At 34.2% G+C, this 15,907-nt stretch overlaps 1 protein-coding gene across 1 annotated transcript in view; it reads right to left on the reverse strand.

Moving 5' to 3' along the window:
* The window catches only part of MGAT4C (MGAT4 family member C), a 160,504-nt gene that overhangs the window by 109,661 nt on the left and 34,936 nt on the right, over positions 1-15,907 (reverse strand). The window contains exon 3 of the mRNA XM_058191306.1: positions 6,469-6,525. The gene's annotated coding sequence lies outside the window, so the exon portion shown is untranslated. The remainder of the gene's footprint in view (positions 1-6,468; positions 6,526-15,907) is intronic.

Below are 15,907 nucleotides of genomic sequence, written 5' to 3' on the forward strand. Positions count from 1 at the left end.
TATTAAGGGTCATCTGGATCAAGTAGCATTGATACATGCTGTGGGCAATCATAAAGTCATGCAACCTGAAGACCTTTGGTTACTTGGAAAGAAGTCCAATAGTGGCACCTACTTCTTTGTCTGAAATGGTATAGGGTTTCCTGCCTAAGCAGGGGATTGGACTAGAAGATTTCAAAGGTCCCTTCCAACTATTCTATTCTATTCTATTCTATTCTATTCTATTCTATTCTATTCTATTCTATTCTATTCTATTCTATTCTACTCTACTCTGTCAGCCCTTTGACAACATGATTGGACAAGGTTCTTGAATGAAGTCCTTCACCTAATCCTTGTCAAAGTGAAGTATTCTTACAAAGTTCTGCATAGCCAATGAAGCAAAACAATAATAACTTCTGTGTTTTTTTATTTCAAATCAAGTTATGATGGCTTACTGATAAAATTCATGAAATCAAATTTCTACAGATACTGGAGAACTTTGAGAAAAAGTAAGCTATTTACACATTCTATTTAATTTGTTAAAGACAAATTTGACAATTTCCTTTATTTTATAACATTCCCCCAAAGTCACTGAGAAATATATGTTTCTTTCCCCCACTAGTTTAGAGTAAACATCTACAGGCAAAAACTATGTTTTCCTAATTAACATCCTGTTTTTGCCTCTGTGATAAAAGAAATCACTTGAATGCAAATAAGCAACAATAAATTGTTAACATTCAGAGAGAAAAAAAGCAATAGGGTCTAGCAGGATTTCTATCATCTCTAGAATTAAAAAATCTCTGGAAACTATGAAATACCACATACACAATTATAGTACGCGAGTCTTCAAGCATTTCTTGTATATATTCCAGGAGTTAAGAATACAGAATACTTTATTTATTAAAATATACACATGCTTTTCTTCATTGTATTTCTCTACGGCATTATGACAATATAAGGAAAGCACATATATACAAATGGAAACCACTGAATAAAAAGATGGTGTGAAGTGATTGCAAATTCTAATCATCTGTGGGACTAAAGTTTATGCAGCTCATTCAAGCATAGAGATAGCTCTATGGAAAGAGAAAATCAGAAGTGAAAATGGGATATATTGTGTTGCCTTAGTAGCATTTAAATTGCTAGCTAATGTGTTTAAAGTTATATTCAGGAATTTATCTGATGGAACCACCAATATTTACCTTGTATAACACAATTCTTAATAGAGAATAAATTCTTAAAAGAAACGTTTGGTAAATTAAAGTGCAATTTATTTATTATCTGTTTTAATATGTTCAGAAAACATACATACGTAGTTAATTATAATGCACTACATAATTAAAGCCACATCATTACCAATTTCATTCCGTTCTCAAGTAGTAAAATAGAATAGTAGAAATATTTTATAAGCATATAGTTAATATATTAGTCACTAAGTGAGATTATGTTTGTACTGTGCTATAGGACGAGGATGTGCTAAAAATGAGTAAATTAAAACAAAAGCAGGTCAAATTAGCGGTCTTCTTTTTTTCTGAATTAAATATTAAACTTATATTAAGCAAGAAAGAGCCGGTAAATGAAGATGTGCTAATTGAGACTGGCAAAACAGATCAGCCAAGTCTCAAAACCTCAAAAGCTCAATTATGCTCACTCTCATATCTTTATTCTGTTAATTCTCATTTATAACCTATTTAAAAGACAATAAATTCCAGAGCATAGATTTTTGTAGGACAATTTACTTCCTTTAGCTAAACCCTGTCACTTATTATAATTAGAACATATATCACAAAAATGTTTGTTTAAATGACTGTGTTTAGAAGGGAGGTGTTTTTTTTTTAATTGTGAGGTGAGTCCTTTATATCAAATTTAGCAATTAGCAAATGGAGTTCTAGCTCTCTCTCAAAAAAAGTTTCAAGATGTTTTGCAGAATATAATGTTAGAATTGACCAAAGGAAGGCAATTTTGTCTGGCATTTGTGTGGCATTTTGTATCAGAGAGATGATACAATTATCCTTACCAAGGTGAAAATATGGTGAAATTTGCCTTGATAAGCCCTTTCTTAACACCTACTTCTCAATCAACCCCTAAAGCCGTGATGGCGAACCTATGATATGTGTGCAAGAGGTAGCACACAGAGCCCTCTCTGCTGGCATGCGCGCCGTCACCCCAGGTCAGATCTCCATGGTGTTTCTTTCGTGAGCTTCTGTTTCCCTGCAAAAGATCTTACCTCTTGCTGCGCTGCCAGCAGTTTTGGGATGCTCCACCTCCTGCTAGCCAGCTGGTCTTTGGGTCTCTGCTGTGCACGTCTGTGCAGGTCCGCATTCACACACACAGACAGACATGCACACCTTTCAGTTTGGGCATGCACGCGTGCAATTTGGGCACTCAGTGTCTAAAAGGTTTGCCATCACTGCCCTAAAGTCTTTTCCATTTGTTTCAAAGATTTGATGAGGCACTCAAAGCAAAGTGAGGCATTAGAAATGAGGAGTGCCATGTTGCTTTATGGAGTAGTTTAGTGAGGATAGCTTGCTCAAATTTTCTCAGAACAAAGCATCTTTTGAAAAATCAACATAACCTGCTCTAATGTGATATAGTTCTTAAAATATTTTTCTTATGTTTATTTTTAATCATTTAGTTTTGGAAGTTTTCAGTTTACAGCAAAAACCATGTTGTTTCCATGTAGCTGGAACACTTCCTTAGGGAATATATTATATATTGTATATGATTCAAATCCTTACTGCCTTTGCAATAAGTCTTGGATTTTTTTCTATTGCAATATGTTCTGCTCTAATTAGAGTTTTGAATTAGGTTTTACACTGATTAAATTCTTCTTCATCTTAGTTTTGATGTATTCTTAACCAAAGTACATATTTGCATGTTTAAATGGTTATTCTTTTAATGTTATAATTGTAGTATAAATGTCTGAATTATTGATTTTACTGAATGTTATTTTTCCACAATTATTTTTAGTTTATTTCTTATGGTTTATGCTAAAAGCTGATTTTTAAAAGGCCTTTGTCTTGAAAAAATAGGATTTAAAGGATAGAGAGTACATTGCAAAGTAGCCTATATTTGAATGATGGGACTTCTCCTTAATTAACCTGTAGATCTTACGATCCTTTGATAGGTTATCCAACAACTTAGCTAAAAGCCACATTGGCTATGGATTTGTTCTTCTGCCAAATAACAAATATCATTGGATATAATCCAAATACTTAAATTAAAAATCAATTATTTTTGTTTTTGTGTTTCTTTGTGCTAATATTCTATATTCAAGGAGGGGGATGACATTAAAGGATGTAATATGTGAAAGACCTGCTTGCTTGCTTTTTGTGGTTTTGTTTTTAATTCTGCAAGGCAGAAAATGGGGGCAGGTTCATTTTGTAATGGAATTTCCACCTTGATCATTGTAGCACATGACTAGATAGTAATGGGCAGATAACAGTTTCTTAGGGATACCAAAAGCTAATTCACTTTTTAATGAAATCAGGAAGCATTCATCTGTGGCATGGTTAAAATACAGACTGACAGTATTGGAGATGTAGCTGTTGATTGAATTGTGTAATTTCTGAGTTAGATAAAAAAAGGAAAACAAAGAATGCAACTGTGAAAAATTGAGATAACTCAGGCGTTTTCAATAGACAGCTGGAGAATTAGTTTCTTAGTACTTATATTTAGCAAATAAAACCTGATAGATATTATTGTTAATATGTACCCTGAATCTAACAGTAGACATTTGTTATTGTTGGGAAATTAGGAGATAAAAATTAGGATATGCAAAATGGTATTCTGTCTTGACCAGGTGCTTTGTGCTGCACAGGAAACTTGATTCATTTCAAAGCATCAACACATTTTCACTCCAAAAAAGATGACTTGTGTACGCATACTTGTTTTGATTGAATAAAGAGGCCCTATAACCCTATCAAGGGCAGGAAAAGCTAAGGGAAATGCTCTGGTAAAGACATAGATTTAAAACTTAATTCCCCCCCCCCACTAAATATGACTTGATACAGTTCTTATGACTGGAATCAAGTTTCCACAAAAAACTTTAATTTGGACTAGAAGGGATAATTGTAAACAGACTTGCAATGTGAGTATTTTTTAAATGCAACTAATAAAGCAAAATTATTAAATATTGCTGTTGAGCCTCAGTTGGTAGGAAGCATGGTTTTACAGGAGTTGAATTATATCATTCTAATTTGCAGTCCCGAAATCCTAAATCCTGAACTGCCTCTAGGTTACATTTGTTTGAATGCTGCTTTAAGCAAGCATTAAACTGCTCAGGATCTTATACTGTGTTTCCTCAAAAATAAGTCATCCCAAAAAATATTTAAACATATGCGCAGCTGGTCCCTGCCATTTCCTCTGGTTAGAGTTATGGAGACAGAGCTAGAAATCAGGTAAGATGGCAAGAGGAGCCACGTCTTGCTCCACATGCCCTAAAATAATAAGACCTCCCCGAAAATAAGGCCAAGCATTTATTTCAGGGTTCAAAAAAATATAAGACAAGGTCTTATTTTGGGGGAAACACGATATTTATTTAAGGACGAATGTTTTATAAAGAATTATCATACTCAAAATTCCTCTGGCTGAGTTGAGGCTCTGTGGAGCTGTTGCTCTTTAAAAGCCTTTTCTACTTCCTTTATGCTTTAAAAATATACCCATATTTATAAATACACTTTGAAATCTGAATTAATAATTAGGTTTTAGAAAGATTTTGATTTATATAATTTAAATAATTTATTTTACATTGGATTGAAAAATGGGAAATTTGCTAATGGAAATTAACAAGAAATAATCATTTAAACACTATGAAATCTCAAGCTTTGCTAACATTAAGAGAATCAACATCTTACTTGAATTGAAATATTAAACCACAGACTTTTTCTAGAATGGAAACCAACAATAAGATATAAATTCTATATATTCATTGTTCTAATACAACTGTAGTTTAGAATTTTTAACTAACTTTTCTATTTTTAAAGGATATAAGTTCATGTTAAGAATACAGAAAACTACATTCTCAGGAAATATCATTCAACATTCTTTACACTTAAGAAAAAGAAACATTGGAAGACAGCCATGCTGTTTGTCTCTTAATAGGAGCAAGATACAGATAACCCTGCACTGAATTTTTTTGGGTAATGCAAGATAGATAGATAGATAGATAGATAGATAGATAGATAGATAGATAGATAGATAGATAGATAGATAGATAGATAGAGATGGAGATAGATAGAGATGGAGATAGATAAATAGATGATAGATAGATGATAGATAAATAGATAGATAGATAGATAGATAGATAGATAGATAGATAGATAGATAGATAGATATAGAGATAGACATAGACATAGACATAGACATAGACATAGACATAGACATAGACATACACATAGACATAGACATAGACATAGAGATCTATCTGTATTGGTAAAGTGAACCAGATACTCCAAGAAAGAAGGACGTGGTTAGTTTTCAAAGAGTTCAATAAACTCTTTTTTCAGAAAAAAATAAATAAATAAAAGAAAGATGTTCAATTTACACATTAGTGAAAAGTGACTCTGCCTGGACTGGCATGCCTCTGTGGACTCTGTGCCATCCCTTTTTCCCCCTAGATAATAGCTGAACTAACACTTGCTATTTGTGCCAGCTATCAAGATAAATTGGTGGCTGGAGGTTATTTTTCTCATTTACTAGATATTTCCTGATAGCCTTGCCCTTCTAGCATGTAGCATTACTGATCTAAATTGACAGATCAATTAGGCTACAGCAACATCCTCTCCTATAGGCCTACCTAGCAAGAGAACTGAGTCTTCTGTTGTTCCCAGGTTGTGAACACTGCCTTCTATGGCTCAAGTCACACTCAATAGAGTAGGATTGCTCCTTGTATGATGAATAAAGGGGCTGATCCAGAGGACTCTGATATGCAGAATTTCAGACTCATAAAAGTGAGCTAATATAGGTCATGCAGCCTTTTTTTTTTCAAAATCCAATTAAATGAGAAGTGCTACTGTAAATACAAGAGGGTGGTTATCACACAGGTGCTACTCTGTTTTCCCCAAAATAAGACGTCCCCTGATAATAAGCCCAATCAGGCTTTTGAGCGCATGGCAATAAGGTCAAGTGCTTATTTCAGGGTTCAAAAAATATAAGACAGGGTCTTATTTTGGGGAAAACATGGTATTTCATGTAATAGTTTTTTTTTCCTGTGATAGAAGATTACAAGCAAATGCACAAAACAAATTTCCTTTTCAAAAGCTGGATATAGTTTATATTTTGTATTACATGGTTCAGATCACATTATATTTAAATGTATATAAATTATGGATATGAATATGATATTTCGGGATCCAGACTTTGTCTTGTTTAGAAGAATAAAGAAATAAAAACCTCAACGGTTGTAGCTGCATTAAATCATATTCTTTTTATTGCATGTGCTCTTTATATATAACTTTAGGGCTTCTGAAGCTAGCCCAGTCTGCATCTTACCTCATATTTGGATCTGGATTGAGATGTAGGAAAATGGAGCTTACTGGGAGGCTTCTCCTTATAGTAGGAAAAAAAAAACACTGTTCCAGAAATTGTGGGTTATTATTTTATCTATACTTTCAATGAGTGACCAGTCAGCTTAACCACATGATGTCTTGAGAGAGAAGTGGAATATGATGGAAGGAATAAAAGTTAACATTTCTAAATCCTGTATTGATGCTATCACAACAAATACTTCAACAACATTAACACTAGTGTTTCCCTAGCTACATTACAGTCCTTAGTCTGAGTCCCCCCACCTCACAAAAGAAGACCTGAACTAAGGTTTCAGATTGGATTTTTGCTTCTAGTGGCAGGTGACTTGCCCTTTAGAATTACAGCAACAAATCTACTAAAGCTTAACAAAATATATAATCAGTATTTTAAAATAATTATTCATATGAATGTTACAGATTAAAAATGAATAAAGAAATGACCCTTATTACTCTAATGATTAATGCCTATGGAGATTCTCAGTCATTCAGGTCATGGTTGTCTCAAAGGTGCTTTTTCAAGAGGCAGTTGGACTTTCTGTTTTTCTATTGAAGATGTTTCACTTCTCAACAAAGAAGCTTCTTCAGCTCTGACTAGATGGTGGGGATTGGAAGGATTTATATTCCTTGCAGACAGCTGGACATTTGCATTATTTTAGTGAGTCATTAAGGTCACCTGAAGATTTATCTGTGTCATCAGATGAGTGGTGCAAATTGGTGTGGAGCCTTCTTGGAACTCTTGAAAGGACTGTGCTGTAGATTGGGGATAGATGATGTCGTATTCCTCCCCTTCCATTGAGAGAGGGCTGTTCAGTTTTGACATAGATGGCCTCTTTGACACCTCTTTCAAACCAGCAGTCTTCTCTGTGGAAAATGTGAACTTTTCTGTCTTCAAACGAGTGGCCTGTGTCTTTTAAATGCAGATGGACTACTGAATCTAGTCCTGGTGTGTTTGTTCTCCTGTGTTGTGCCATGTGCTTATGAAGCGGTTGTTTTGTTTCCCCAATGTACAGATCTGCACATGACTCACTGCATTGTACTGCATATATCACGTTGCTCAGTTTATGTCTGGGTGTTTTATCTTTGGAGTGGACAAGCTTCTGCCTTAGTGTATTCTTGGGTTTGAAGTAGGCCTGTATGTTATGTTGGCTGAAGATTCTCCTGAGCTTTTCAGATATACCTGCAATGTATGGAATGACAATGTTGCTTTGTTTATTGTTTTCTTCATTATCTGTTGTGGAGAAACTCCTGTAGTTTTTTTTCCTGTGATAGAAGATTACAAGCAAATGCACAAAACAAATTTCCTTTTCAAAAGCTGGATATAGTTTATATTTTGTATTACATGGTTCAGATCACATTATATTTAAATGTATATAAATTATGGATATGAATATGATATTTCGGGATCCAGACTTTGTCTTGTTTAGAAGAATAAAGAAATAAAAACCTCAACGGTTGTAGCTGCATTAAATCATATTCTTTTTATTGCATGTGCTCTTTATATATAACTTTAGGGCTTCTGAAGCTAGCCCAGTCTGCATCTTACCTCATATTTGGATCTGGATTGAGATGTAGGAAAATGGAGCTTACTGGGAGGCTTCTCCTTATAGTAGGAAAAAAAAAACACTGTTCCAGAAATTGTGGGTTATTATTTTATCTATACTTTCAATGAGTGACCAGTCAGCTTAACCACATGATGTCTTGAGAGAGAAGTGGAATATGATGGAAGGAATAAAAGTTAACATTTCTAAATCCTGTATTGATGCTATCACAACAAATACTTCAACAACATTAACACTAGTGTTTCCCTAGCTACATTACAGTCCTTAGTCTGAGTCCCCCCACCTCACAAAAGAAGACCTGAACTAAGGTTTCAGATTGGATTTTTGCTTCTAGTGGCAGGTGACTTGCCCTTTAGAATTACAGCAACAAATCTACTAAAGCTTAACAAAATATATAATCAGTATTTTAAAATAATTATTCATATGAATGTTACAGATTAAAAATGAATAAAGAAATGACCCTTTTTTTTTATTCAAAAAGTTTTACAAAATTTTTTTTTTCCCCTTTCCCCCCCTCCTCCCCCCTCCCTTCGCAACCCCCCTCCCCCCCCCGACTTCCCGGAACGAGCACAAGGTATAGTTAAAATAAAACAAACATATGCTAAAAGTTTTCATCCCAACTTAATTATACCCTACAATCATCAATTCCTAACTTCCCCAAAAGCAATCAAAATAATACATCATAATCATTCAAAACAGTCTGATAACTCTTAGTCTGATATCTACGTTGAATATAGTCAATCCATTTTTTCCATTCCTTTAAGTATCTTTCTTGCGTATTGTCTTTCAAAAAGGCTGATATCTTCGCCATCTCAGCCAAATTGGCAACTTTCAATATCCATTCTTGTATTGTTGGTACTTCTTTTTTCTTCCAATATTGTCCTATTAGTAATCTTGCTGCAGTTATTAGATTTAAAATCAATTTAGTCTCAATTACTGTACAATCCGTAATAATTCCCAACAAGAAAAATTGCGGCAGGAACTTTATCTTCTTTTTCAGAACATTTTGTAAAATCCACCAAATTTTTATCCAAAAGGCCTTTATGTCCTTACAAGTCCACCAAATGTGAAAATATGTAGCGTCATCACAATTACATCTCCAACATTTTGCTTGCATTTCTGGATACATACACGATAATTTTTTAGGATCTAGATGCCATCTATAAAACATTTTATAAAAATTTTCCTCAGATTCTGTGCCTGCGTGAATTTAACATTTCTAACCCAAATTTTTCCCACGTTTCCAATAATATTGGCTCCTGAAAATTTTGTGCCCACTTTATCATACAGTCCTTTACCAAGTCCCTTTCAGAATCTATTTCAAGTAACACATTATACAATCTCTTTATATGCTCCTGAGACTGATTTCTAATTTGCTTTACCAAATTTCCCTCGTTCTGCTCTATACCAATTTTTTGATCTCCCTTCCATCTAGCATGTAATTGCTCATATTGAAACCAAGTATAATTTTTCCCTTCCTCTCTTAATACTTGCAGAGATTTTAACTGCAAATTACCTCTTTCAGTATACAAAAGATCTTTATATGTAATCATTTCCTGATTCTGTTCTATGTTTATATTTTCTACTGTATGTCTAGGACATGCCCATATAGGAACCTTATAATTTAGTTTATAAGAGTATTTTTTCCAAACACGCAGAAGGGCATTTCTTAGCACATGATTTTTAAAGGCCTTATCCACTTTTTTGTCATAAATTAAATATGCATGCCATCCATATAACAAATCATAACCTTCTATATTCAAAATTCTGTCCTCTGTTAAATTAAACCAATCACTTATTGCAGAGAGAGCAGCTGCTTCATAATATAATTTAAAATTAGGCATTTTTAAACCTCCCCTTTCCCGAGAATCTTGAATTATTTTCATTTTAACCCTAGCTTTTTTACCTTCCCATATAAATTTGTTAATTCCCTTCTGCCATTCCTCAAGATTCTTATCTTTCTTAATTATTGGTATCATCTGAAAGAGGAATGAAATAGGTAAAACATTCATTTTAATAGCAGCAATTCTCCCCAGCAAAGATAATTGCAATTTTTTCCAAACAATCAACTCCTTCTGAACTTTTTGCCATAAAACCTCATAGTTATTCTTATACAATTTCACATTTGATGACGTAATATAAACCCCTAAATACTTAACCTTCTTTACAATTTCAAATCCTGTTACTTCCTCTAGTTTTTCTTTCTGTTGTCTGGCCATATTTTTTATTATCACTTTTGTCTTTTTCTGATTTACCTTAAACCCTGAGACATTCCCATATTGATCAATTATTTCCAACAAAGATTTACTAGAATTTATAGGGTTTGTTAAAGTAATCACCAAATCATCTGCAAAAGCTCTTAACTTATATTCATACTGTCTAACTCTAATTCCCTCTATCTCCTTTACTTCGTATTTTATCCAATAATGGTTCTAGAGTTAAAATAAACAATAATGGTGATAAAGGACATCCCTGTCTTGTTCCTTTCGCAATCTTAAAAGGTTCTGTTAAGCTACCATTGATTATAATCTGTGCTGTTTGCTCTCCATAAATTGCCCTAATTATTCTTAAAAAACCATCTCCAAATTGCATCTTTTCTATTAATTTAAATAAAAAATCCCAATGCAATCGATCAAAAGCTTTCTCTGCATCGAGAAAAATAAATGCTGCTGGAATAAAATTTTTCTTTTCTAAGTACTCCAGTAAATTAACAATCTGCCTAACATTATTCCTCATCTGTCTCCCTTTTATAAATCCAGATTGATCATTATGAATTCTTCGCTGCAGAATCAACATTAATCTATTAGCTATTATTTTAACAAAATCTTATAATCATTATTTAAAAGTGAGATTGGCCTATAATTCCCAGGTTTAGAACAATCCTGTTCCTCTTTGGTATCAATGAAATAAAAGAGGTTCTCCATGAGGGGGGAATTCCCCCTCCTAGTTGTATCTGATTAAATAATTCCTTAAGTGGACCTAACATCTCATCCTGTAAATTCCTATAATAACTAACTGTAAGCCCATCCGTACCAGGAGTTTTCCCCATCTTTAATTGTTTAATTACCAAAATAATTTCTTCCGAGGTTATAGGCCGATTCAATTCATCCGTTTGTTCTAAAGTTAAATTTTTAACCTTATATTCCTTCAAATAATTATCAATATCCCTATTCAATATATTATCTTTAAGATATAAATTTGTATAATATTCTAAAAAAGCTTTTTTAATTTTATCCTGTTGATATCTCTCTTTACCTTTGTATTCTATTTTTTCTATAGTACGTTGTTTTTGTCTTTTCCTTAAAGTGTATGCTAACCACCTACCAGGTCTATTTGCGTTACAAAAAGTATTATGTTTGGCATATTGTATATTTGTTGCCACCTGATCAGCCATTATCATATTAAATTGATTCTGTAGTAACTTTATTGCATCTTTAAGTTTTTGATCATGTGGGTTATGTATTAATAATTGTTGTTTCTTATAGATTTCCTCTTCTAAATACCTACGCTGTCTTTGTTGCTTATTTCTCTGTCTATTATTAAGATATATTAATACACCTCTCATAAAAGCTTTACTGCAGTCCCAAACCATTTCTATCGATGTTTCATTATTCAAATTATAATCAAAAAATTCTTTCATCTGCTTTTTACATTGATTTACATTATCCTGATATCTAAACAAATTTTCATTTAATCTCCAAGTTCTTCTACCCTCTTTTCCATATTGCAATTCCATCCAAACAGGACTATGATCAGACAAACATCTTGGAAATATCTTAGTTTTCTTCACCCTAAAAAGCAAATCATTAGAAATTAAAATAAAATCAATACGTGAGAAGGATTGATGCCTATCAGAGAAAAAAGTATAGTCTCTTTCCTCCAAATTCCGCAGTCTCCATACATCTCTTAACTCAAAATCTTCTATCATATCAAAAAAGGATTTAGGCAGCTTTGCATGTGCAGGTATCTTCTTGGAAGAAGTTCTCTTGTCCTTTCGTGTATCTATTACTCCATTCCAATCTCCCAATATAATACACGATTTATAATCCCATAGATCAACTTATCATATAACATTCTATAAAATTTTTCTTGTTGCTGGTTGGGTGCATATATACCAAGCAAGAGAGTCCTTTTTGTTTCTATTGTAAGTTCAATAGCAATATATCTTCCATAAATATCTGCCTCTATTAACTTGGCTGGTATATCTTTTCTCAAATAAACCACTATGCCATGTTTTTCTCCAAAGCTGAAGCAACAAAATGTTTACCTAACTTTGAGTTTATTAGGTACTTTTGATCTGATAATTTAATATTTTGATCTGATAATTTTCTTGTAAGCAAATAACATCATTTTTAAATTGTTTCAAATAATGAAATATTTTTCTTCTCTTCTGAGCTGAGTTCAAACCATTGACATTCCAAGTCAAGATTTTATTTGCCATTACTGGGCTGCTGAAGCCTTTGGGCAATCAACTGAAGATCGTCCTCCCGTATCTTCGGCCGTGCTCCTCCCACCGCTTCTGTAGCAGAGTCCTGAACTTTACTTTGAGTTTGTTGCTCCTTTTCTTTACGCTTAAGGGCTCCCCTCGTCAGTCTTTGTTCTTGTGGTTGTTCCTCTGATGGTAACATCACTGGAATCACCTCAGCTTCCACACCCATTTGAGTCTCTTGAATTCTTTTTCTATTATTTCTATTTCAAATTTCAGCACTGTAGAAAGAAAATCTTTGGCCTTAAGCACTGTGTCAATACGATATCTTCTTCCTGATAATACACTGTCAAGCCAACTGGAACCTCCCATCTAAATTGAATCTGGTATTTCTTAAGTTCTTGTGTAAAAATGTAAAGTCCTTTCTATCCCTTAACATCTTGGGAGGATCTCTTTCAAAACCTTCAACTCCTGTTCCCTAGCTACATTACAGTCCTTAGTCTGAGTCCCCCCACCTCACAAAAGAAGACCTGAACTAAGGTTTCAGATTGGATTTTTGCTTCTAGTGGCAGGTGACTTGCCCTTTAGAATTACAGCAACAAATCTACTAAAGCTTAACAAAATATATAATCAGTATTTTAAAATAATTATTCATATGAATGTTACAGATTAAAAATGAATAAAGAAATGACCCTTATTACTCTAATGATTAATGCCTATGGAGATTCTCAGTCATTCAGGTCATGGTTGTCTCAAAGGTGCTTTTTCAAGAGGCAGTTGGACTTTCTGTTTTTCTATTGAAGATGTTTCACTTCTCAACAAAGAAGCTTCTTCAGCTCTGACTAGATGGTGGGGATTGGAAGGATTTATATTCCTTGCAGACAGCTGGACATTTGCATTATTTTAGTGAGTCATTAAGGTCACCTGAAGATTTATCTGTGTCATCAGATGAGTGGTGCAAATTGGTGTGGAGCCTTCTTGGAACTCTTGAAAGGACTGTGCTGTAGATTGGGGATAGATGATGTCGTATTCCTCCCCTTCCATTGAGAGAGGGCTGTTCAGTTTTGACATAGATGGCCTCTTTGACACCTCTTTCAAACCAGCAGTCTTCTCTGTGGAAAATGTGAACTTTTCTGTCTTCAAACGAGTGGCCTGTGTCTTTTAAATGCAGATGGACTACTGAATCTAGTCCTGGTGTGTTTGTTCTCCTGTGTTGTGCCATGTGCTTATGAAGCGGTTGTTTTGTTTCCCCAATGTACAGATCTGCACATGACTCACTGCATTGTACTGCATATATCACGTTGCTCAGTTTATGTCTGGGTGTTTTATCTTTGGAGTGGACAAGCTTCTGCCTTAGTGTATTCTTGGGTTTGAAGTAGGCCTGTATGTTATGTTGGCTGAAGATTCTCCTGAGCTTTTCAGATATACCTGCAATGTATGGAATGACAATGTTGCTTTGTTTATTGTTTTCTTCATTATCTGTTGTGGAGAAACTCCTGTAGTTTTTTTTTTTTGAGATTTAACAACAAAGATTTATTTAAAAATTTAAACATTTAAAATTTAACAACAAAGAATGCAATGACGAAACAGTCAAAGCAAACCTCTTCAACATTTTCTTTGGCTCAGTTTATGTTAACTCCGATAACACATATCCAACATTCCACAAACGAACCAGCAATGACTATGATGATTTAACTCATATAGATTTCACAGAAGACAACGTTGGTAAAGCTCTTCACAACTTAAAACCATCGCTTTCTATTGGACCTGATGGTCTATGTGCATATTTCTTAAAAAAACTTTCCATTAATATAGCTGAACCCCTAAGTATTATCTTTGATAAAGCTTTCACTACCAGTTCTCTTCCCAAACTTTGGTCACTAGCCACAGTCATCCCCATCTTCAAAAAAGGAGACCCCAGCTTAGTCGAAAACTACAGACCGATCTCCCTTTGCTGCGTCACCTGCAAAGTCATGGAATCTATCATCAATCAATCCATTACCTCACACTTAGAAACTAACAACCTACTCTCCAACAAACAATTTGGTTTCAGGAAAAAGTTATCATGTAACTTACAACTTCTCCACTGCAAAAACATATGGACTTCAAATCTAGATTAAGGCAAATCAATAGATGCAATCTACAGACTTCTGCAAAGCTTTTGACTCAGTAGTACACGATAAACTTCTCCTTAAACTAACATCCTATGGCATCTCAGGACCCCTCCACAAATGGATATCTGCTTTTCTGTCTAACAGACAACAAGTGGTCAAAATTGGCAATGCTTTATCAAATCCTGTTCCTGACAAGAGTGGCGTTCCTCAAGGCAGCGTCCTTGGACCAACACTCTTTATTAATGATCTTTGTGACCATATCTCAAGTAATTGTGTTCTCTTTGCTGACGATGTCAAACTATTTAACACCACAGACAACACTTCTATCATTCAAAATGACCTTGACCATCTAACCGCTTGGTCTAAAAATTGGCAGCTCCAAATTTCAACCAGCAAATGCTCAGTCTTACATATAGGAAAAAGAACTCTAAAACTAAGTACATACTAGATGGACATTACCTTACAGACGACCCCATCCCGTTAAAGACCTTGGAGTTTTCATGTCAAATGATCTAAGTGCCAAAGCCCACTGCAACTACATAGCAAAAAAGCTCTAAGAGTTGTAAACCTAATTTTGCGTAGCTTCTTTTCCAAAACACCACACTACTAACCAGAGCATATAAAACATTTGCTAGACCAATTCTAGAATACAGCTCACCTGTTTGGAACCCTCACCACATCTCTGACATCAATACAATTGAACGTGTCCAGAAATATTTTACAAGAAGAGTTCTCCATTCCTCTGAAAACAACAAAATACCTTATCCCACCAGACTTGAAATCCTAGGCTTAGAAAACTTGGAACTCCGTCGCCTTCGACAAGACCTAAGTTTAACTCACAGAATCATCTATTGTAATGTCCTTCCTGTCAAAGACTACTTCAGCTTTAATTGCAATAATACAAGGGCAACCAATAGATTTAAACTTAATGTAAACCGCTTTAATCTAGATTGCAGAAAATACGACTTCTGCAACAGAATCATCAGTGCTTGGAATACTTTACCTGACTCTGTGGTCTCTTCCCATAATCCTAACAGCTTTAACCAAAAACTTTCTACTATTGACCTCACCCCATTCCTAAGAGGACCATAAGGGGCGTGCATAAGCGCACAAACGTGCCTACCGTTCCTGTCCTATTGTTTTTCTTTTCTTCTCCTATATATGTTTATATGTGTATATACTATATAATCTTTTTGTATGATGTTGTGACAAAATAAATAAATAAATAAATAAATAAATTTGATGAAGGCATACTTGGGATAGCTACATGTTCTGAGGGCTTCCTTGATGTGTTTTCATTCTTTT

Source organism: Ahaetulla prasina, chromosome 7, assembly GCF_028640845.1.
Source record: "Ahaetulla prasina isolate Xishuangbanna chromosome 7, ASM2864084v1, whole genome shotgun sequence".
Lineage (NCBI taxonomy): Eukaryota > Metazoa > Chordata > Lepidosauria > Squamata > Colubridae > Ahaetulla > Ahaetulla prasina.